Genomic DNA, 23,376 nt, shown 5'->3' with positions numbered 1-23,376 from the left:
AAGCTTACAACATGGCAAATGAATCTAGCTATATAAATAAATCAAGAACATCAATACCATTTTAGTGAACTGCATTATGAATTACAGTATCTTTCCTTTATTTCAAAGACTCAAGCCTTTTTCATGCTATTCATCTTTCTCTAGGAAAAAAAAATCTGTAAATTAGGTATACCACAATTTGATTTACTTCAAAATAGAAATGACATCTAACATCATCAAATCCTAGAGAGAAATGATAGCACGAATCCAAGGTTGTGAGTGGCTTCCAGTAAAATCAGGGAAATTACACCATCTTAATGGACAGAAATAGCTACTTACAAAATGAGGAAATGTTTGAGTTTTTTTTACTTCTAAAATGAAAAAAATAGTATTTGTTATAATAAAAAAAAAAAGGTGTTCTGTACAAAGTAGCAAATGAGACAAAAATTGAGAAGGTAGTCTGGTGACCCTCTGAAGTTCTTTTCAATCCTGGGATTCTTATCTCCAGATAAATGGGAGAGCAAGGGAAGGAACACTTATTTATCAACTGCATGGGTCAGGCACTATGCTGAGCACTTACTAATATCTCATTTGATCATTTTAGTAACCCTGACCTGAGTAAGGTAAAGATTAAGTGATATAAAGTTTCTGAGACTAGATTTGTACTTGGGTCTTCTCTGACTCCAAGTTCAGTACTCTACTCACTACATTGATATTTAAAATTATTTAACACAGTGGATAAACAGCCAGACTTCAAATCAGAAAACCCATCTTCCTGAGTTCAAATCAGGCCCAGGCACTTACTAGCTCTATAATACTGATCAAGTCACTTAACCCTGTTTGCCTCAGTTTCCTCATCTGTAAAAATGACCTAGAGAAGGCAATGGCAAACTACTGCAGTATCTTTGTCAAAAAAAAAAAAAACAAAACCTGAAATGAGGTCATGAAGAGTAAGTCACAACTGAAAAACAACTAAACAACAACAGCAAGACATTCTTTGCTTTACCATGCTTTAGTTTAGATATCTCTAAAGTTCTGAAAGATCCCTTAACAATTTCAGGATGGCAGACTTCCAGCCAAGATGGTAGAGAGGACACACTCATCTACTTAAGCTCTGTCTTTTCTCTCAGAATAATTTATTTCATGACAAGCCTCTGAATTAGTGTTTGACTGAAAAAAAAAAAAACCACAAATAATTACCAAAAGAAGGTATCCTCAAAATTTGCCAGAAAAGATCTGTTTTTACATGTGGGTGGGGAAAGATAAATCTGGCACAAACTGAAGGCAGGCAGTGGCAGCATAGCAGACAAAGTAAGGCAGACAGCTCACAGCTGAGCAGAGCAGAGAGAGGTGGGGTGTGATCTCAGCCGTTTCTGTGAGGAGAGCTTTATTACAGTGTTGGCTACTTTGCCCTAGCAGCCAGCCATTAGACAAGCAGAGAAGCTAAAAACACAGGGGATAAAGACTATAATCTCGAAAAGCTAGGGTCTCTCTGGACCTGGCCACACCCACCCAGAGCACACTCTCAGAGTCTCAGAGTCTAAGAGCACAGACACAGCACAACCATTGCTATCCTGCTAGTGCCTCGCTGCTGCCCCCTGCAGTCTGTAGAGGAAGCTTGGTAATACCATCCAGCCCTCCCCAAAAAAAAGCAGACTGCAATTAGTTTGTTTTCTTTGATTCTTCTTTGACAAAATGAGCAAAAAAGCAAAACAGACACTAACCATTGATAGCTTCTATTTGGATAGAGAGCAGATTTTAAGCCCTGAGGAGATTAAAAAACAGACTGTCTCCAGATGAATCCTCAAAGGAGGATATGATCTAGTCCTCAACACAAGACTCTCATAGAAGAAATTAAAAAGGCTCTTACAAGACTGCTAGAAGAAAAATGGGAAGAGGAAAGGGAATCTTGACAAGAGAATCTGGATAAGTCATCCCACTCATTTAAAGATAGAGTGGATAAAGAAATCAAATCCTTGAAAAACAGAATTAGTGAGTTGGAAAAAGAAAGTAGCTCTTTAAAAAATAAAATTGGCAAAATGGAAAAAAAAAAAGCTCCATAGCACAAAACAATTCACTTAAAAACTCAGTTGGACAATTGGAAAAAGATATTTTCAAAAGTGAGTGAAGAAAATACCTCATTAAAAATCATAATTGGACAAATGGAAATGAATGACTTGAGGAGACACCAAGAATCAAACAAAACTAAAAAAAAATGAAACAATGGGAAAAAATATCAGATACCTTCTTGGGAAAACAAAAGACCTGGAAAATAGATCTAGGAGAGATAACTTCAGAATTATTGGACTCCTTGAAAAATATGATGAAAAAAAGAACCTGAACATTATTTTACAGGAAATTATGAAAGAGAACTGCCTAGAAGTTATAGAAACAGAGGGTAAAATAGACATTGAAAGAATTCATTAATCACCTACTGAAAGGGACCCCAAAATCAAAACTCTAAGAAATATAGTGGCCAAACTCCAGAACTATCAGATGAAGGAAAAAATACTGCAAGCTGCTAGAAAAAAATCAATTCAAATATAGAGGAGCCACAATAAGGATTACTCAAGATCTAGCAGCATCCACATTAAAGAATTGAAGGGCCTGGAATATGACATTCCAAAAGGCTAAGAAACTTGGTATGCAGCCAAAAATAACTTACCCAGCCAAAATGAGCATCTTTTTCCAGGGAAGAAGATGGACATTTAACAAAATAAGTGAAATTCATCTATTTTTTGATGAAAAAAACGGAACTAAACAAAAAGTTTGATCTACAAATATAGAACTCAAGAGAAACCTAAAAAGGTAAAAAGAAATCTTGGGAACTATATTTCTTCTATAAAGATATATAAAGAACATATGTATATTTTGTTCTAGAAACTAGAAGTGAAAAGGAAGATGTACCCAGAAAAGGGTAAAGTGAGGGTACTACATCTTATGAAGAGGCAAAGGAAACCTATTATAGCTGAGAGAAAGAATGGAGGGGGATGAACATAATGTGTATCTTACTGCCATCAGAATTGGCTTAAAGAGAAAAATATTAGAGCTATTCTATTTATGGTGAAACTTCTCCCACTTCGTTGAAAAGTGGGAGGGGAAAAGTGAAAAGGGAAAGAGTAAGCTAAGCAGAAAGGAATACAAAAATTGCAAGGAAAAAGGGTAAGATATGGGGAGGAACTCTAAAGTGGGGGGAGGGATACTAAAAAGGGAGAGCTGTGAGAAGCAACTAGTGCTCACAAGTTTAATACTGGGGAAGGGGAGAGGAGGAAGGAAAGGAGAAAAGCATAAGCAGGGGTTAACAAGATGGCAAGTAATACAGAATTGGTAATTTTAACTATAAATGTGAATGGGGTAAACTCCCCCATAAAGAGAAAGCAGTTAGCAGACTGGATTAAAAACCAGAATCCTGCAATATGTTGTTTACAGGAAACACTCTTGAAGTTGGGTGATACAGACAGAGTAAAAGTAAAAGGTTGGAGCAGAACCTACTATGCTTCAGGTGAAGTCAAAACAGCAGGGGTACCATCCTGATCTCAGATCAAACAAATGCAAAATTTGATCTAATTAAAAGAGATAAACAAGGACATTATATCTTGCTAAAGGGTAACATAGATAATGAAGCAATATCAATATTAAATATATATGCACCAAGTGATGTAGAATCTAAATTCTTAAAAGAGAAATTAAGAGAGCTGCAAGAAGAAATAGACAGCAAAACTCTAATAGTGGGAGATCTCTACCTTGCACTCTCAGAATTAGATAAATCAAATCACAAAATAAATAAGAAAGAAGTCAAAGAGGTAAATGGAATACTAGAAAAGTTAGATATGATAGATCTTTGGAGAAAACTAAATGCAGACAGAAAGGACTACAATTTCTTCTCAACAGTTCATGGAACCTATACAAAAATTGACCATATAGTAGGACATAAAAACTTCAAACTCAAATGCAGTAAGGCAGAAATAGTAAATGCATCCTTTTCAGACCATGATGCAATGAAAATTACATTCAATAAAAAGCCAGGGGAAAATAGATCAAAAATTAATTGGAAACTAAACAATCTCATACTAAAGAATGATTGGGTGAAACAGCAAATCATAGACATAATTAATAACTTCATCAAAGAAAATGACAATAATTAGACGTCATACCAAAATGTGTGGGATGTAGCCAAAGCAGTAATAACGTGAAATTTTATATCTCTATAGGCCTACTTGCATAAAATAGATAAAGAGAAGGTCAATGAATTGGACTTGGAATTAAAAATGCTAAAAAAGGAACAAATTAAAACCCCCCACCCAAACACTACACTTGAAATTCTTAAAAAAAAAAAAAAAAAAGGACAGATTAATAAAATTGAAAGTGAAAAAAAAAAACTATTGAATTAATTAATAAAACTAGGAATTGGTTCTATGAAAAAAAAAACCCAACAAAATAGATAAACCCTTAGTAAATCTGATTAAAAAAGGAAAAAGGAAAATCAAACTGTTAGTTTTAAAAATGAAAAGGGAGAACTCGCCACTAATGAAGAGGAAATTAGAGAAATAATTAGGAAATACATTGCCCAGCTTTATGCCAATAAATTCAATAACTTAAATGAAATGGAAGAATACCTTCAAAAATATAGCTTGGCCAGATAAACAGAGGAAGAAGTAAATTGGTTAAAGAGTCCCATTTTAGAAAAAAATCATAGAACAAGCTATTAATCACCTCCCTAAGAAAAAACCCTCAGGATCAGATGGATTTACATGTGAATACTACCAAACATGTAAAGAACAATTAACTCCAATGCTATATAAACTATTTGAAAAAATAGGGATTAAAGGAGTCCTACCAAATTCCTTTTATGTCACAGACATGGTACTGATACCTAAATCAGGTAAGTTGAAAACAGAGAAAGAAATTTATAGACCAATCTCCCTAATGTATATTGATGCTAAAATCTTTATTAAAATATCAGCAAAAAGATTACAGAAAATCATTCCCAGGATAATACACTATGACCAAGTAGGATTTGTACCAAGAATGCAGGGCTGGTTCAATATTAGGAAAACTATTAGCATAATTGACTATATCAATAACCAAATTAGCAAAAACCATATGCTCATCTCAATAGATGCAGAAAAAGCATTTGATAAAATCCAACATCCATTCCTAATAAAAACACTTGAGGGGATAGGAATAAATGGATTTTTCCTTAAAATAGTCAGGAGCATCTATTTAAAACCTTCAGTAAGCACCACATGTAATGGGGATAAACTGGAACCATTCTCAGTAACATCAGAAGTGAAACAAGGTTGCCCTCTATCATTATTATTCAATATTGTATTAGAAATGCTAGCTTTGGCAATACGAGTTGAGAAAGTGATTAAAGGAATTAGAATAGGTAATGAAGAAACCAAATTATCACTCTTTACAAATGATATGATGGTATACTTAGAGAACCCCAGAGATTCTAATAAAAAGTAATTAGAAATAATTCATAACTTTAGCAAAGTTGCAGGATACAAAATAAATCCACATAAATCCTCAGCATTTTTATACATCACCAACAAAATCCAACAGCAAGAGATACAAAGAGAAATTCCATTCAAAATAACTATTGGTAGCATAAAATATTTGGGAATCTATCTACCAAAGAAAAGTCAGGAATTATACCAGCAAGATTACAAAACACTTTCCATACAAATGAAGTCAGATTTAAATAATTGGAAAAATATTAAATGCTCTTGGATAGGCCGAGCGAATGTAATAAAGATGACATTACTCCCTAAACTAATCTATTTATTTAGTGCTATACCAATCATACTCCCAAGAAACTATTTTAATGACATAGAAAAAATAACAACAAAATTCATATGGAAGAACAAAAGGTCGAAAATTTCAAGGGAATTAATTTAAAAAATCAAATGAAGGTAGCCTACCTGTACCTGATGTAAAACTATATTATAAAGCAGTTGTCACCAAAACCATTTGGTATTGGCTAAAAAATAGATTAATTGATCAGTGGAATAGGTTAGGTTCACAAGACAAAATAACTATAGCAAAATATAGTGTTTGACAAACCCAAAGATCCCAACTTTTGGGATAAGAATTCATTATCTGACAAAAACTGCTGGGAAAACTGGCAATTAGTATGGCAGAAATTAGGCATGGACCTACACTTAACATCATACACCTAGATAAGATCAAAATGGGTCCATGATTTAGGCATAAAGAATGACATAATAAATAAATTAGAGGAATTTAGGATAGTTTACCTTTCAGATTTGTGGAAGAGGAAGGAATTTATGACCAAAGATGAACTAGAGATCATTATTGATCACAAAATAGAAAATTTTGAATAATATCAAATTAAAAAGCCTTTGTACAAACCAAAATAATGCAAACAAGATTAGAAGGGAAGCAACAAACTGGGAAAACATCTTTACAGTTAAAGGTTCTGATAAAGGCCTCATTTCCAAAATATATAGAGAATTGACTCTAATTGATAAGAAATCAAGCCATTCTCCAATTGATAAATGGTCAAAGGATATGAACTGATAATTTTCAGATGATGAAATTGAAACTATTTCCACTCATATGAAAGAGTATTCCAAATCACTATTGATCAGAGAAATGCAAATTAAGTCAACCCTGAGATACCACTACATACCTGTCAGATTGGCTAAGATGACAGGAAAAAATAATGATAAATGTTGGAGGATGTGGGAAAACTGGGACACTAATGCATTGTTTGTGGAGTTGTGAATGAATCCAACCCTTCTGGAGAGCAATCTGGAATTATCCCCCAAAATTTATCAATCTGTGCATACCCTTTGATCTAGCAATGCTAGATGAGATGCTAAAGAAGGGAAAGGGACCTGTATGTACCACAGTGTTTGTGGTAACCCTCTTTTTGGTGGCTAGAAACTGGAAAATGAATGGATGTCCATCAATTGCAGAATGGTTAAGTAAATTGTGGTATATGAATATTATGCAATATTATTGTTCTATAAGAAATGACCAGCAGGATGAATACAGAGAGACTTGGAAATACTTACATGAACTGATGCTGATTGAAATGAGCAGAACCAGGAGATTATTATACACTTTAACAACGATACTGTATGAGGATGTATTCTGATGGAAGTGGATTTCTTGGAGAAAGAGATCTAACTCAGTTTCAATTGATCAATGATGGACAGAAGCAGCTACACCCAAAGAAAGAACACTGGGAAATGAATGTAAACTCTTTGCATTTTTGTTTTTCTTCCCGGGTTATTTTTACCTTCTGAGTCCAATTCTTCCTGTGCAACAAGAGAACTGTTTGGTTCTGCACACATATATTGTATCCAGGATATACTGTGACATATTTAACATGTATAGGACTGCTTGCCATCTGGGGAAGGGGGTGGCGGGAGGGAGGGGAAAACTCAGAACAGAAGTGAGTGCAAGGGATAATGTTGTAAAAAATTATCCATGCATATGTACTGTCAATAAAAAGTTATTTTAAAAAACAGTTTCAACATGGTAGATCGAATACAATATTGTTTTGGGAGGAAAAAATAAAATAATATACAAAATTTTGAATTTGGGTATCAGCTCTATAACTAAGAGGATGTATGTATCTGGATAAATTTGCAAAGGGAGAGATTTCAAAGATATGTTCTAGCTTTAACCTTCACTGTTTCCCTGAAGTTTCCCTCACTGCCACAATCAGGTATCTTTCATCATAGATTACAGAGTATACATTTTGTAGGATTTACAGTGAGAAACAGTGAGGTCACCACAATGCAATCATTTGTGCTTCATAGATAATTACACAGAAGCATAACAGAAATAGATAAGCAGCCTGCTGTGGTAAACAGAAGCCTGGCCTTGGAATCAGAAAGACTAGGATTCAAATACTTCGGCCTCAAACTGCCTGTGTGATTGTGGGCAGGCCATCTAACTAGAAAATCAGTAACCCCGGCTTTAAGATGATGATCTGCATTAGAATTGCTTATTTTCATTGGAGAAGCAACAAGGTTTCCACAATGAAAGTTTTCAATACACATTCTAATTTAAAAAAGAAAAAAATTGTGCAAGTATGTGACAATTCCCCTGGAAATTGCAGTGCATGCTAAGCCTGTGATTTTCCATGTTTTGTGATTTTCACTGTTTTTTGAAATGTCTGTGATTATTGGAACATAGGATCATAGGCTTAGAACTGGAAAGAAGCTTAGAGATCATGGAGGTCAATGCAAACTTGGGCCCAAATAATTAAAAAGATTTACACAGTTTCACACAGCCAGCACTTTTTAAGGCATATATTGGATTGGCACTGTTTAAGTTTGGGTATTCATTTTTCTAGCCTGTCCAATCTGTGACCCCATTTTGGGTTTTCTTATTAAGATAGTGGAGTGTTTTGCCATTTCTCCAGCTCATTTTAAAACAGAGTTAAGTGACTTACCTAGGATCTCACAGCTAGTAAGTATCTGATGCCAAATTTGAACTCCTGACTCCAGACTCAGCACTCTATCTCCTCTGTACCACTTAGCTGGCCTATGTAAGTATTTACCAGTTTTTTTTTTAATCCAATCAGAACTCTGCTTATTCAGTAATTCCTTCCTTTGTTTTCTTTTCATAGGAGGTTTAAAAAACCAGGGGTTCTCCAACTTTTGTTCACAGTATTTTTATATTATCAAAAATTATTGACGATCTCCCCAAAGAGTTTTTATTTTGTGAGTTATATTTATAGATATTTACCATATTATAAATAAAAACTAATTTTGAATTTATAAACACTCTTAAAGGGTTTCAGAGGCTCCCAGGATTCTTTGGACCACACTTTGAAAACTACTGGTTTGTACTACAGTATAATACCATAGATCCCAAAGGAACTATGGGAAGAAGAGACTCAATGCAATATATCAAATGGATTCCCTGACAGCAATCCCAAATTCAGCTATGCTGGGTAGATGAGAATAGTAGCTAATTTGCTTTAGGAGTACTTTATATGTTTCTATTATCTAGATATTCATGAATTAATGTGAGATCTTTGTGTTTTCTATATTTTCTTGTGATTCAATAAAAGTCTCATTTGTGATCGGCTTGTCCTACTTTGAGTTATTGTACACAAGTTAGGGAACTCTTTTACCTACAATTGAAGAAACTTAGATCTGAATTACATTGGAAATACATCAAAATGTTTATCTATCATAACTCCTGATTACAGCAGTGAGAAAATTCAGTAGATTCTTAGGATCAATACTATGTTGTAAGAATCTGGAATTCTGGGATCTTTTGAACTATAACTTTTACATATAATTTTAAATTGTACATGCATAAGTGTGTAACATGTGTATATAAATAGATGTATATATACATGCATTTTCATATATATGTATTAATATCTACACATATAACATATATAGTATATTACATAATTTTCTATAAGTATGTGTTTCAAAAATATTGGTGTAGTTTTAAGTTATTAAAATTTAAAGACACTTGAGAAACCCTGTATATATATATATATATATGCTTTTATGTGTTCATATGTACATATACATACATGCACACATGGACAAAATATGATACCCATTTTTTAACATGATGTGATTTGCTCTTGTAAGATATACATGTCCAGGCTGTTTAAAATGTAGCACATAGGAAAGTATTGACAAAGTTATCTTTGGAAACTTGCCTCTCCTCTTTGAGGAAGACATTGAAAAGGAGACACAAGACTCCTCCTCAGAAGTTCTCTTCTAAGAGAGGGAAGTATTGGACCAAGATTATATCTATCTATTCTCCCCACCCTGCATATTGCTGGTTAGGGGCAAGACTTTTTTTAGTTCTAAAAAACAAAGCTACTAAGCTTCTCTCATATCTATTTTTTAAAAGAAGAATAATCCCAAATTTGAATCCTTACCAATTGCTAGTTACACAAAGGGCCATCACAAATGGTGAATATCAAGAATGTCTAATTCAAGGAAATAGAGAGAAAAAAAAATAAAAACACCAAAACGGATCAAAATATACCAGAAAATAAAGAGCAAATGGGGTCTCATATTAGAAGTGAGCTATCTCAACTCAACCAAAAGAGTTTCTGATTTTATCCAAGGGGAAATTCCCAGAAGTAAGTTGGAAACTGGGAACATGTTGATATTCTGGTTCCTCTATATATCTTATGCTTCCAAAAAATTCATTATATATCTTACCGCCTCTTCCCTCTCCCTCCCTCTCTGTTTGTCTCTGTCTCTGTTTCTGTCTCTTTTTCTCTCTGTCTCTCTGTCTCTCTCTCCCCCGTCTCTGTTTCTGTCTCTCTCTCCTGGTCTCTGTTTCTCTTTTAAAGCAAGAATGCTCCAATGTCACCAGTTCCTTTCCTTGCACAGATTTGTGTTAGTTTTCTTTCCACCAATCAGGAGAGTCATGCCTAATTAGCTGCAGAAGTTTGAAACCCAGTTTACATACCTACCCTCAGGCAAACACATGCACTCACACATGCACCTGCACACACCCACACACAGAAAGAATTGCTGTAAACAAACTTAATAATAAGTAGTATTTAACAAAGGGCATTAGTGTCAAAATGGAAAGTGTACAGGCTTAGAGTTGGAAAGTCTTGGGTTCAGATCCTCTCTGGCTATTATTATAGGTATGACTCCAGGCAAGACACTTTACCAGTGGCAATTTCCTAACATTTATCTAAGTTACAGATTGGTGGGTTCAGATGTAGAATAATGAAGGTATGTTGTCACTCTGACAAATAGTTCAGTTCCCAATATTCATTTTATTGTAGTATGAGTAGTTTGATTCAATTGCTTAACTATTTGAAAAAATAGAAAGAGGTGATTAAAAAAAAAGCAATATGATGTTTTGATAACTTATAAGGAACAGAATCAGGGTTTTAAAATATATATATATCAGGAATATATGGTCATTGTAAGTATTACAGGATTTTACAAAATATATAGTATCTTTAATACCCTTTTTTGCTAAATTTGGGGGAAAAAAGATTTTCTCACAAAATGAATAACTTGTACTAAACAATCCCTAAAGACACTTCTATCTCCAAGTTCATTTTGAGCCTATATTCACAGATCCCTGGCAGGAAAAGGAAAGGAAATAGAGCTATTACAAAGGATCCACTGGACATGGAATGAGATCTAAGACTGAAACTTTCATGACTTCAACAAGATTCCCAATATCTGAAAGCTGCAAAACAGTGTCAGCTGTCTTCAAGCAACTCAGTCTCAAGGCCATGCACATACATAAATATATATTTATATTTATGTGTCTATGTATATATACAAATATGTATATATTTCTATTTTTCAAATGTAGATAGATGCTATTGTGAAGAATAAAACATAAATCCACTTTTAAATGATATTGAATTTCTAGTAACTATTTTCCCATTGAAAGATATTAATAGTACTACTTCCACCAAATGTGTATTTATGAATATCTTGGACCTTAAAAAAAAAAAAGAGTCCTTACAGTTGAAAAGGTCTGGAATTCCTGATCCATTGTTATCACCTTCTTTCAACATTGAATCCTATGACAATGACCCAGGTATGGCCTTCAGCTCTGACATATCTGCAATGTTCAGAAGATAGTAAAAAAAGTTTCAGAATGGGTCTTGAGAGGTCATTGTGTTACTTTCCAAAAGAATAGTGTAACACTCCATTATTGTAACTAATAAAGTGAGATGAGTGGGTAAAATAACCTCAATTTCTCTCTTGATTTCTCCTTTCCCATTTTGGATATTGTATATTAGATAATTTGGAAGCTTCAGAATCATGATATCCTTCAAGAGAACTTTCAAGAACCAGAAGGTGATAAGGATCCTAGTATCTTAGCTGAATATGTCCAAAATGTCATCACATATAATTCTTTCATTTTATAAATAAATAATTTGAAATACAAAGAAGTGATGAGACACTAGCAAGGTCAAACAGTTAATACTGTGTTAGAACTGCAATTAGAACTTGGTTTTCCTAATCCCCTTGTCCAAGGCTCTTTCCACTATACTGCACTGATTCAAATGAATCTTCCCCAGTTTTTCTAGGAGATCACTTTGAGGATAAGGCTCTTGGGCTTCCAGGCTCTAATGAGCTCTTCCTTCCTACTCACTGAGCTCTGATGGGAACATATAAAATTGCTGAAGGCAATGTTAATAGAGATTAACCGGCCAAATTCAATCAATGTGGGTATAGGTGTAATTAACTGCAACCATAAACTTATGTGACTAAATATGCAGATTATTTGTGGTAACCCATTTTGTCCTTTTTGAATAGGAAGAAAAACTGGAGCATGAGTGTAATTTTAGAAAGATCTTGACCATCTTTTGACAATTTTTTGGGCTCATATTTGCTCTGCCTTTATCATATTCACTTGATACTATGGCCCTGGAGTAAGAAATGAGGTTTAGAAATTAGCTCACTGATCTGTATCCTAATCATTCTACCCAGTACTGCCTTTAAGATATCTTGTTTTCAGTGATTGTATAGTTTCTATTACAGCTTTATGAGCTAGTTATGCAATTAGAAAATCATCAGATAATGTTACATGTAATATAGCATTTTCTATAATGCTATAAAAGTATTATATAATTCTATGATATTTATTTCTCCAATAACAATTTACTTTCTGAATAAAAAAAATACACTGGAAAAAACTGATAAAATAAGATTCAGATTGATATATTAATTGCAATTAAATAGAACTTTTGTGAAATCTTTCTTTATCTCTCTACCATTTCTTGAGCATGAAACGATAACATCAAATATAGAGATAGGCTTTATTGTCCTGTGTTAGAATGATACATTTGTAAGTATTTTATAGAAACTTTTGTAGGTGCTTAATAGACACTTATTGGGTCCTGGTTGTATCTTTCTAGCAAACCTTAAATTACTTGAGGGTAGAGATAATATCTACTTTGTTTTTGGATTCCTAATGAACTAACCCAATGCCTCACAAATATTAGGCATTTTAGAAACATTTATTGAATAGAAAAAGTATTGAAAAAAAGAACTGAAATTTAAAACAACTGAAGAGATGATGTTAGAACTTCTCTCTGCCTTCTATTACAACAGAAATTCTGAGAGACAAAGTTTTGAGCTCAATTAATCAATTTACGAGTAATCAATAAATTGAATCATTGGCCTCTCTTGACTAAAAAGATCCATAGTGAGGGCTGACAAGGCCTTTTAAACCTAATATGTCTTTCTTCTGATTGCCTGACAGAACATCCTTTGAACTTCCTCAGGCAAAAGTAAATTCAGCTATTCCTCAATTGATAGGCATCCCCTCAGCTTCCAATTATTTGCCTTAGCAAAAATTGCTGTTGTATTTTTTTTTGTACATCCTGAATTACAGCTAGTTTTGCTTAGTACTAATCCTTCCTTTAAACAACCCTCCCTATTCTTCTTTCTCCTTTATATCTTTTCCTTCTTATTTTACTTTTAACTGAAATATATTTCTGTACTCAACTGTGTGTGTATTCTTCTTTCCTTTATTTGTCCAGATGAAAGGGGGATTCAAATGTTGACAGCTTTTCACCTCTTCTTCATTATGTATATAGATATCTACTTATACTACCCCTAATTATGTGAGATAATTTTCCCTTCCTTCCTCTCTTCCCTTTACTGTATTCCCCTTCATTTTCCTTTCAATTCTTTTTTTTAGTGCCATCAAAAAATAATGGAATCATCCCAACATCCTCTAATTGGGTAGTCTATATGACTCCATTGCCTTCTACTAAAATGTAAGCCTGTTTAGTCTTTGGTTGGTCCCCTATAACTATTAGCTCATATTTTGCTTAGTCAGGCACTGCTCATCTGGACCATCACAAGGTACTTTCAAAAATCAGTCATCTTTCATATAATCTTTTTTGAGTTAGTCTTGTTACAAAAGGTTTTTTTGTGGTTGTTTTTATAATCATTATAAGGACATGCTACTGCAGACAATGAGGATAAGTTACTTCTCAAAACCTTACTCTAGTGGCAACCCATCAAAGTTCAATCTCTGGCCAAAGATCCTTATCTCAATCTTCAAATACTTCAACCAAAATACTCCAAATGTTTATTACTATGCACATTTCCATTTCTTTTTTAATTTTTACATATCTCCAGTACTTTCTAGAAACTCAAACACACATATATGCAGTTGTACAAGTAGTATGACAGAGTGCTTTAATAATAATTAGAATATACAATTCCTTTGGCATAAAATTGACTTTTTTTCTGTTACAGTGATAAACTTACTGAAAACTGATTTATGAATCTTTAAAAAGAGAAATTATATATTATATGCCTACTGCATGGGTAGATAATTAAAACTATTCCTCCTCACTATTTTTCTAAAACAATTTTATCTTCAATTTGTATCATCAGAGAATTATAAAATATGGCATGTAATGAATTCATAGAACAAATCTTTCCATCTGGTACATCGAAATTTCTTTCTCTTAGCTCTCAAAACTATTACTCAAATTATTGTTTTGCAATCGATGCAAAATCCATGGTCCTCCCTTAAGAAATAATTACTGAAACTTTAAAATGAAAAAGGAAGGACAGCAGAAAAAATTTAAATAAGTACAATAAATTTTTCTAATTTGGAAACACATAGTAAATATGACCATATGGAAATGGTGTTGTTTGTTTTGCATCTATTGTTGTATAATTAGTTCTATATTCTCCTTCAACTCTTCAGTTCTCTCCTTTTATTGATCTATATGTGTAGTTGAAATGAGTCATTTCTGTACTCTAGACAAAGTCAAAAAATTAAATTTCCTATTACAGTTGACCTCTGTTTCCTCTAAATACTTTGAGCCTTTGTTGCAGCCCAAAACATCCATAGAATTTCTTCTCTGATTGATTCCACATAGTTTCACAATGCCAGAAGACTTATGAAAAAGACTTAAGATATCATCATATCAGTCACCTTATAAATAGGTTAAAGGAATTTCTCCAACTTACCCAGGTAATAAATAATATAGCTAAGATTAAAATCTGGGTTCATTATTTCTAAATCTAGTGTTGCCTCTAAGCCCAATGCAATTTTGCTTTCCCCTTTGCCATGGAGAGCATTTATTAAAAATAATGTTAAAGACTTCTGAGACGATGTTTGAGTGAGAGGTACAACCTAAGTCCAGCTCCCTTTTATCACCTTGAAACAGCTAAAATCATATGAAATAAAGAAAGCATAATAATCTAAACAGGAGACAAGAATAGTTTTGATAAGGAAAGTTTTTTTTTTTTAATTTTATTTTATTTAGTAATAACTTTGTATTGACAGAATCCATGCCAGGATAATTTTTACACGACATTATCCCTTGCAATCACTTATGTTTCGTTTTTTCCCCTCCCTCCCTCCTCCCCCCCCCAAGATGGCAAGCAGTCCTATATATGTTAAATATGTTGCAGTATATCCTAGATACAATACATATTTGCAGAACCGAACAGTTCTCCCGCTGCACAGGGAGAATTGGATTCAGAAGGTAAAAATAACTCGGGAAGAAAATCAAAAATGCAAATAGTTCACATTCATTTCCCAGTATTCCTTCTTTGGGTGTAGCTGTTTCTGTCCATCATTTCTCCAATGAAACTCAGTTAAGTCTCTTTGTTAGAGAAATCCACTTCCATCAGAATACATCCTCATACAATATCGTTGTCGAAGTGTATAATGATCTCCTGGTTCTGCTCATCTCACTTAGCATCAGTCCATGTAGGTCTCTCCAAGCCTCTCTGTATTCATCCTGCTGGTCATTCCTTACAGAGCAATAATATTCCATAACATTCATATACCACAATTTATCCAGCCATTCTCCAATTGATGGGCATCCATTCATTTTCCAGTTTCTAGCCACTACAAACAGGGCTGCTACAAACATTTTGGCGCATACAGGTCCCCTTCCCTTTTTTAGTATCTCTTTGGGGTATAAGCCCAATAGAAACACTGCTGGATCAAAGGGTATGCACAGTTTGATAACTTTTTGGGCATAATTCCAGATCGCTCTCCAGAATGGCTGGATTCGTTCACAACTCCACCAACAATGCATCAGTGTCCCCGTTTTCCTGCATCCCCTCCAACATTCATCATTATTTTTTCCTGTCATCTTGGCCAATCTGACATGTGTGTAGTGATATCTCAGAGTTGTCTTAATTTGCATTTCTCTGATCAAAAGTGATTTGGAACACTCTTTCATGTGAGTGGTAATAGTTTCAATTTCTTCATCTGAAAATTGTCTGTTCATATGATAAGGAAAGTTTTTAATAAGAACTAGCAGAATAACTGAGGAAATAACTACTCAAAGAAAATTCTTCTAATAATAAAGTGCTATTAACAAAATCTGAGGAAACTGAATTAATTAATGTTGGCACCTTTTCTGCAAATTGTAATTTTAGAACATAGTATGGATTCTTAATTGAGTCTATCACAAGAAATCAGGTTTACTGAGGTACAGTATCATTTGCAGTCCCAAGGGTCCTGGAACCCTGAGAATCAATATCAATTGTGATGCCAAGAGATTAGAAATCCTAAAACATAGTATAACTTTCAATGACAAGGATATAGATTCTTTGAGGATATGTATGAATTGAAATCCCAAGGTATCAACGGCTCTTTCTGGGCAAGGATCAAAGTATAGACCAGTAGAGGAGAGACCACACTTCTCCCCAGATCATACCTCTTTGGAAGCACCAAAAATGTCAAATCCTCAGAATTGGTTCTAAAAATAGCAGTGAGAAACAGCCTGAAGCTTAAGACCCACATACTCCCCTCATACCAGAAACAGAATCCAACTAACATAAAATGCAAAATCAAAATATAGAGTAGAAAAATAAGCAAACTACAAAAAAAAAAAAAGGAATCTGACCATAAAAAGTTTCTATAGTGACTGGGAAAACCAAGACAAAAATTCAGAAAACAACAAAATCAACACAGCTATAAGCAAAGCCTCAAAGGAAAAAAATGTGAATTGTAAACAAACTCAACAAGAATTTCTAGAAAAGTTCAAAATTGTTTTCAAAATGAAAAAATAATGGCAGAGAAAAAATAGGTAAAGAAATGAAAACAAAAGAAGAAATTATGAATAGCAATTCATAAAGTTACTTCAAAATCAATTCACTTATAAAATTAATATCATGGTGCTTGATAAAAGAAACAAAAATACTGAAGAAAATATCTTAAAAACAAGAATTGTCAAAAGGCAAAAGGAGGTTCAAAAGATCACAGAAGAAAATAAGTCCTTAAAAATTAGAATTGGACAAATGAAAGCTAATGAGTCCATGAGACAATAAGAAAGAATAAAGCAAAGTCTAAAGAAGGAAAAATAGAAGAAAATATGAAGTCGTTCATTGGGTGACAAAATTGACATGGGAAATATATTGAGGAGAGATAATTTTTTTATAATACTTTGAAATACTTTTTTTTTAAATAATAACTTTTTATTGACAGAACCCATGCCTGGGTAATTTTTTACAACATTATCCCTTGCACTCACTTCTGTTCTGACTTTTCCCCTCCCTCCCTCCACCCCCTCCCTGTGATGACAAGCAGTCCTATACATGTTAAATATGTCACAGTATATCCTAGATACAATATATGTGTGCAGAACCAAACAGTTTCTCTTGTTGCACAGGAAGAATTGGATTCAGAAGGTAAAAACAACCCGGGAAGAAAAACAAAAATGCAAAAAGTTTACATTCATTTCCCAGTGTTCTTTCTTTGGGTGTAGCTGCTTCTGTCTATCATTGATCAATTGAAACTGAGTTAGATCTTCTCTTTGTCAAAGAAATCCACTTCCATCAGAATACATCCTCATACAGTATTGTTGTTGATGTATATATTGATCTCCTGGTCCTGCTCGTTTCACTTAGCGTCAGTTCATGTAAGTCTCTCCAAGCCTCAAGGAGAGGTAATTTGAAATAATAAGCAGCATCTAATTAAAACCACCAACCAGCCTTATTTGTAATGGAGAGAAGTTGGATACATTTTCAATAAGATCAAGGGGGAAACAAGGATGCCAATTATAACCACCATTTTCCTATATTGTACTAGAAATATTTACTTTAGCAATAAGAAAAGAAAAAGATTTTTTTTGCTCTAAGAATTTCTTTTTTTTATTTTAAATCATTTTGTTTTCAAAATATATGCATAGTTTTCAACATTCACTCTTGCAAAATCTTGTGTTCCAATTTTTTCTCTCTTGCTTTCCTCTACTCCCTCCCTAGACAGCAAGTATATGTTAAACATGTACAATTCTTTTATACATATTTCCACAATAATCATGCTACATAAGACAAATCAGATCAAAAAGTGAGAAATAAAACAAAAAAGAAAAAAGGAATTAAAGGAATTATAAGAGGCAATGAGATGATAAAACTATCAATTTTTTGCAAATGATATGATGATAAACTTAGAGAATCCTAGAGAATTATCCAAAAACCTATTTGAAACAATTCACAGCTTTAGCAAAGTTGCAGGATATAAAATAAACCCACACAAATCATTAGAATTTCTATTTATTACTGACAAAGTCCAGCAGCAAGAGATACAGAAATTCCATTTAAAATAACTGTAAATAAAATAAAATATTTGTATCTATCTGCCAAGGAATCCAGGAACTATATAAACACAATTACAAAACACTTCTTACACAAGTAAATTCTCTGACCTCAACTATTGGAATAATATTAATTGCTAATGAGTAGGCCAAGCTAATAAAATAAAAATGACAATTCTACTCACATTGGTCTACTTATTCAGTGCCATACCAATTAAACTGCCAAAAATTATTTTATAGAACTAGAAAAAATAACAAATTTCATCTTTAAGAACAAAAGGCCTAGAATATCAAGGGAATTAATGAAAAAATGCAAAAGATGGTGGCCTATCAGTACCATACCTAAAATTATATTATAAAGCAGCAGTCATCAAAATCATTTGGTACTGGTTAAGAAATAGAGTGGTAGATCATTGGAAAAGGTTAGATACACAAGACATAATAATCAATCACTATAATAAGATAGTATTTAATAAAACCCCAAACTACAGCTTCTGAGATAAGAACTTATGATTTTACAAAAAATGCTGGGAAAACTGAGCAATTATATATCTGAAACTAACATAGACCTATATCTCATATTCCAATCTAAAATAAGATCAAAATGGGTACATGATTTGGGTATGAAGAGTGATACCTTAAGTAAATTAGGAAAGCAAGGTATAATTTACCCAAGAGATCTTGGAGAAGGGAGGATTTTATGCCCAAAGAAGAACTAAAGAGCATTATAAAATGCAAAATGTACAACTTTGACTACATTAAATTTAAATTTTTTGCATTATCAAATACCAACACAAACAGGATTAAAGGGGAAATAAAAGCTGGGGAAATTTTTTTCCCTGTGGTTTTACCTTTTATCCTGATTTTTCTCTCCCAATATGATTCATAAAGAAATGTATATTTCAAAAATTAATGTATATGTATAATACATGTACATAATACATGATCAAAGAAAGAGCCTAGACATCATTTTTCAAGAAAATATAAAGAAAAATTTCCCCAATGTCCTAGAACCAGAAACTAAAATAGAAATTGAAAGACTTCACCAATCACCACTGGAAAGAGATTTCAAAATGAGAATTCCTAGGAATACTATAGGAAAATTCCAGAGTTGTCAGGTCAAAGAGAAAATACTTCATGCATCTAGAAAGAAACCATTCAAGTTACATTGCCTCTGTTAGGATTACAAAATTTGACAGTAACCAAATTACAGGAATTGAGGGCTTTATAATATGACTTTCCAGGATGCAAAAAGCCTGGATCAGAACCAAGAATAATCTACCTAGGAAAACAGAGTATAATACTTCAAGGAAAATAGATATTTAATGAAATCAAGGATTTTCAAGAATCCCTGAACATATGGCTTTCAAATATGACTCAAGAAAAATATAAAGAGAGAAACATGAAAGAAAAATAATTAGGGGCTCAATATGGATAAATGTTTTACCTTTCTTTAAGGGAAGATGATACATGTAACTTCTAAGGACTGTATAATTATGAGAGCAATTAGAAGGATTTTACTTAGAAAGAGGATGTGGGAGTGAATCAATTATGTTGGGATGATTTTTTAAAAATGGATAGATGAAAAAAAGGGATGTCCTGCAAGATGGAAGAATGTAAAGAAAGAATATGGAAAATTTTATGACATAGGAGAGGTGTGCAAGTAAAATCCAGTGGAGGGGAAAATGATGGGGGTAGAGGAGCAGGTAGTATTTGAACTTCACTCATATGTAAATTGATTCAAAAAAGAAAATATATTTTAATACTCAATTAGTAATTAAAATCTATCTTACCCTACAGGGAAGTAGGAGAGCAAAGTGGGGGAGGAAAGAAGAACTAATAAAAGGGAGGACAGATAAAAAAACTCAGTAGTCAGAAGCAAAAAAAAAAAAAAATAATTTAGAGAATGGCAGGATAAAAAAAAAGAAGGATAAACAGAAGGAAATAGGATGGAATAAAATGCACAATTAATAATCATAATTATGAATGTAAATGAAATGAACTAACCCATAAAATGGGGAAAAAAGATAGCAGAAGAGATTAAAAACAAGAATCCAACAATATGTGGTTTCCAAGAATGACACTTGACACAGTGATAAATCCAGAGATATAAAATAAGGGAATTGAGCAGAATCTTTTAGGTTTTATCTGATGTATAAAAAAAGATGCAGGTATTACAATAATGACTTCAAAAGAAAATCAAAAATAGACCAGATTTCAAGGAATAAACAGAAACTTATTAAACAGAACTTTATAGACAATGAAGCAACATCCATATTAACCATACATGCATCAAATTGCATAGCATCCAAATTCTTAAAGAAAAATTAAATGAATTATAAGAGGAAATATACAGTGAAATTATATGAGTGGGAGATGTCAAATTTCTTCTCTGACAGCTAGATAAATCCAACCATAAAATAAAAAAGGAGATGAACAGAATTTTAGAAAAATTTAATTTGATAGACCTTTGGAAAAAAAATGAATGGGAATAGAAAGAAATATAGGTAACTCTTCACTGTATACAGCACCTTCACAAAAATTTGACCTAGTACCAAGACATAAAACCCTCACAACTCAATGCAGAAAAGTAGAGTATAATACAATAAAAATTAGATTTATTTAAGGATTGTGGAAGCATAAATTAAAAAATAATTGGAAACTAAATAATCTAACCCAAAGGAATGAATGGGTCAAAGAGCAAAATATAAACTATAAATAATTTACTTAAAAGAATTACATCAATGAGACAACATTCAAAAATTTATGTGATGCAAAATGGTATTTAGAGGGAAATGTATATGTCTAAATGCATACATTGCTAAAGGTCAATGGAACATATCAATGAATTAAGTATGAAACTAAAAAAAATAGAAAAAAGGAACAAAGCAAAATTCTCCAATTAAACTCCAAAATGAAAGTCCTAAAAATCAAAGGAAAAATGAGCACAATTGAAAAATTGAACTAATAAATAAAACTAGTAACTGATTTCAGGGAAAAAAAACAATAAAATAAACCAACTAATAGTTAATTTAATTTAAAAAAGAGGAAGAAGAGGAAGAAGAAAGCCAAATTATCAGTATCAAAAATGAAAAAGGGGATGTACCACCAATTAAATGAAATGAAAGCAATTATTAGGAATTCTTTTCCCCAAATATATGCTTAGGAAAACCAAAAACCCAAATTAAATAGATGAATATTTACAAAAATACATAAACTTCCCAAATTAACAGAAGAAATAGAATACTTAAATATTCTTAGAAAAAAAAATTGAAAAAAAATCAGTGAGCTCTCTGAGAATGATCCCTAGGACCAAATGAAGTTTCAAGTGAATTTTATCAAACATTTAAGGAACAATTAGTTGCAGTACTATATAAGCTATGCCATCTGGGGGAGGGGGTGGAGAGAGGGAGGGGAAAAATCAGAACAGAAGTGAATGCAAGGGATAATGCTGTAAAAAATTACCCTAGCATGCGTTCTATCAATAAAAAGTTATAAATAAAAAAAAAACTACTATATAAGCTATTGGAAAAAATAGGTAAATGAGACCCTCAAATTCCTTTTAAATATACAAACATAGTTTTTATGGATAAACCAGGGAGAACAAAAACAGAAAAAATTATAGTCCAATTTCCATAATGTCTATTAAGGCAAAAATTTTAAATAAAAATGCTAGCAAGGAGATTATAGAAATAGATCAGGTAGGATTTATGCCAAGAATTCAGGATTCAATCCCACAAAGAAAATCCATACAAGTCTTAAATAGTTTGGGGTAGGTTTGATCTAGTTATATTTACAAATTAATACTTTCATTTTTTTTTCTTTTGTTAAAAAATTGACACTTTTAATTTTTATATTAGCCACATTTCCCAATATGCCCCTCTCTCTGTTTCTCTCAAAGTGATTCATTATAAAGAATAAAAAGGCAGAAAGTTTGTCAAAATTACTTAAAAATCAACCAATTCTGATTATATATTCAGTACTCAATATAATATATTCGATACTCATTCACTTATCTCCACAAATAAGGAAGGCAGGTGTATATTTCTTTACTATGACCAAGCTTTCTCAAAATTTCATGGCATTCAGTTTTGAATGTTTTGTTATTTTTTCTTTTTTAATTGTTGTAGTCATTATTTATAATTGCTTTCCTTTAAATCTTCACATGTTTCTTGGTATTCATTATCTACTCATAGTTTCTTACAACTATAATATTTGTATATTACAACTTAATTCAATTTCCCCCAATCATTGGATTTATCCATTTTTAAGATAATGCATTTTGAGTATGTGGGAATTTTCTTTTTAATCATTGACTTTAACCTGCAGAGGCAGCTGACCAGTCCGGGTGCTGGATATGGAGTTCAAATTTGGTCTCAAACACTTGGATGAGTGACTGGGAAGATCACTTAATCTCTGTTTATATCACTTTCCCCAACTGCAAAATGAGGGTAATAATAGCACTTATCTTGCAGGTATGAAGATAATATAATGAGATAATAAAGTATTTAGCACAGTACTGAGCACATAATAGGTACTATATAAATGTTTATTTCTACCTCCTTCAGTGAAGTAACATTTATCAAGTGCCTATTATGTACTAGGCTCTATGCTAACCACTGGGGATACAAAGAAAGGCAAAAAAAAAGAAAAGAAAAATAGTTCCTCTTCTCAAGGAGTTCACAGTTTTTTGGAGGGAGACAACATACAATTGTGTACAAACAAGAAAGGATAAATTAAAGATAATCTTACAGGGAAGGGCCTAAAATTAAGGAAGACTGGAAAAAACTTCTTGCAGAAGGTAGGAATTTAGCTGATACTTGAAAAAAGCCAGAAAGTCAGGATTATGAAGAGAGTTT

The sequence above is a fragment of the Antechinus flavipes genome, chromosome 2 (assembly GCF_016432865.1).
Source record: "Antechinus flavipes isolate AdamAnt ecotype Samford, QLD, Australia chromosome 2, AdamAnt_v2, whole genome shotgun sequence".
Classification (NCBI taxonomy): domain Eukaryota; kingdom Metazoa; phylum Chordata; class Mammalia; order Dasyuromorphia; family Dasyuridae; genus Antechinus; species Antechinus flavipes.
The sequence above is the reverse complement of the archived record's forward strand: the minus strand, read 5'-3'. Positions refer to the sequence as shown.